The sequence below is a fragment of the Trichosurus vulpecula genome, chromosome 8, assembly GCF_011100635.1.
Source record: "Trichosurus vulpecula isolate mTriVul1 chromosome 8, mTriVul1.pri, whole genome shotgun sequence".
NCBI classification, from domain to species: Eukaryota; Metazoa; Chordata; class Mammalia; order Diprotodontia; family Phalangeridae; genus Trichosurus; species Trichosurus vulpecula.
The window spans coordinates 19,742,959-19,745,927 of record NC_050580.1 but is presented as its reverse complement, the minus strand read 5'-3'; the positions used below and the strand labels follow the sequence as shown (position 1 = coordinate 19,745,927).

General features: G+C 34.7%; 1 pseudogene; it reads left to right on the top strand.

Annotated features, from left to right (window-relative positions):
• The first annotated feature begins 1,058 nt into the window (after positions 1 to 1,058).
• Positions 1,059 to 1,800, top strand: LOC118830102 (annotated as a pseudogene).
• Positions 1,801 to 2,969: the final 1,169 nt, after the last annotated feature.

Genomic DNA, 2,969 nt, shown 5'->3' with positions numbered 1-2,969 from the left:
TATTTTTATTATATTGGCCCTACCTGCCCATGGACTATTAATATTTATCCATTTATTTGAATCTTATTTTATGTATATACTGAAAAGGTTTTTTTAAAAAAATTTTGTTTGTGTAGTTCCCGGGTTCATTTTGGCCTGTGTTCTCTCAGGTATTTTGTACTATCTGGAGTTGTTTTAAGTGTATTTTTAAACTATCTCTTGTTGCAGGGTTTTGTTCATGACATGGGAATGCTGATGATTTATGTGGATTTGCTTTATGTTCTGCTACTTTGCTGAAATTATTAACTTATATAACATGTAGTTATATAACTTTTTAGTTATTTAATATACATATATATATATATATATATATATATATATATATATATATATATATATATATATATATATAGTTTAGTTATAGCCTATTCTGATTCCTTCTATCTCTTTTTCTTCTCTTATTAGTATTTCTAGGATTCCCAATACAATATTGAATAATATTGGTGGCGGTGGGCATCCTTGTTTCACACCTGATCTTCCCGGGAAGGTTTATAGTTTAGCTTCATTACAAATAACATTGCTGATGGTTTTAGATAAATGTTTTCTTTTGTCAATTTATGGAAAATCCATTTATGCCAATATCTTCAAATGTCTTTAATAAAAATGAGTGTTAAACTTTATCAAAGCTTTTTCTGCAACTATTAATTTTAAATTTTTTTATGATTGATATAATCAATTATGTTAATAGTTTTCTTTATGCTAAATTAGTCCTGCATTCCTGTTATAAATCCCACTTGATCATACTGTATAATCTTAGTAATATATTGTAATCTTTTAGCTAGTATTTTATTTAGAATTTTTACATCCCTATTCATTAATGAAATCAGTCTATAATTTTCTTTTTCTATTTCTACTCTTCTTGGTTCAGGTATCAGTGTTATATTTGGCCTTCCTGGCACGAGCCGCTTCCTGACGCCGCCACCGTTTCCCTCTCCCCTTCCTTCTCCCCTCGGTCCGCGCAGGGAGCCAAGCCCGGGGCCACCACCTTCGCCATCGCCGCCTCCCGCCAGTCCCGCATCATGGCCGAGATGCTCTCCACCGCCGTCCTACACCTACACCGAAGACGACTTCTGCTGCCCGGTCTGTCTGGAGGTGTTCAAGACCCCAGTGCGGACCGCTGCCTGTGGGCACGTTTTTTGTAGAAAATGTTTCATGACTGCCATGAGAGAAAGTGGAATACGCTGTCCCCTCTGTCGTGGAAATGTAACTGCAAGAGAGCGAGCACGTCCTGAACGGGCCTTAGACGTTGAAAATGTCATGAGGAAATTTTCTGGTAGCTGCAGATGCTGTGTAAAGCAGATCAAACTTTATCGCATGAGACATCATCACAAATCTTGTAAGAAGTATCAGGATGAGTATGGTGTGCCCTCCATCATTCCAAACTTTCAGATCTCTCAAGATTCAGTAGGGAATAGTAATAGCAGGGAGACATCTACGTCTGATAATACAGAGACCTATCAAGCAGATGCAAGCTCTACTGGGCATCCCACATTTAAGTGTCCCTTGTGTCAAGAAGCAAACTTTACAAGACAGCGTTTACTGGATCATTGTAATAATAGTCACCTCTTCCAGATAGTCCCTGTGACGTGTCCTATTTGTGTGTCTCTTCCAGGGGGAGATCCTAGCCAGACTAGTAGAAATTTTGTTAGCCATCTAAATCAGAGACATCAGTTTGATTATGGAGAATCTGTGAATCTTCAATTAGATGAAGAAACACAGTATCAGACTGCTGTTGAAGAATCTTAACAAGTAAACTTCTAAAGGTTGTAGTCATCTGCATTTTCTATCTGCGGTGCCATCTTTGAGGGAAAAGCTACATGAATTCACATTTAAGTAACCTGATGTGTATATTCATAAAAAGAAATTCAGTCTACTATTTTGCTTATTGTAAAAAAAGGATAGACTTTTAAAAACATTGTCTTTTCATCCTTGAAAAATAGAAGTTATAGTATTACTTAAAAAGCATAGAAAGGAATTTCCCTGTGGTGATGGTGAAAAATGGCATCTGCTGATGTAAATGTTGTACCTTATTCTTTTCTATGTTCAACTTTCTTGAATTACTCATTTCTCAGTTTTTGATTTGATGCAGTTTTCCCACTATTCACTGTGCAGTAAATAATAGTAACAATTTTTTAAAAAATGGATTAAACCCTTATAAATCTGAGCCAGTTATTACTACTATCAAAGTGGAAATTTTGAGAATTAAATGGAAAGTCATCTTTTTGTGTGATTTGTAGCTGAAAAATTAATCTTAAAATTATATTTATAGATTTTAGTATTTTGAATAGTAGTGAGATTTCTTTAGTAATATTAACACTTAAAGAAAGGAAGGTGAATGTTGCCATTCTGTTTCCTTATGTTAAAAATGTGGAGTATTGCATAGCAGTGTGACTTCCTTTTTGTCATTGGGAAGAAATTATATGCTATTATCAAAGGAAAATTAAGTTTTATTTCTGTGGAAGGCAGTTAAAAGTGGGATACCCTAATCTTTGACTGTCAATGACCATTAACACTGAAGAAAGTTACTTGAGCAACCTTGGTCCCAAAATTTTAATAGTAGTGATTAGTTATGACAGCAGTGAGTTCAATGGAATGTTTTTTGAGTTGGTGATATTAAGTGCTGATAGACAGGTATTTAAATGAGGTATGTCCTCTTCTATGTATATAAAAATTTTCTTTTGTTCATAAAGGCTAAGGTGTATGCTATATATTTTTGGCACTTTTGCAGGTGATATACATGCACCGTTATCTGCTAGATAAAGGAAAAAAATGGAAAAGCAATATGGAGGTCAAAGGGTTTTTATTGGATTAGTTAAATATTATATAGTCACCAAAATTTCCAAAAACCCACTCAGAAATCAAATGCCAGGTTGTCCAGTTGGCTGCTGATATTTTTTTTTTTCTGGGAGATGGGGGGTAGGTGAATTTAC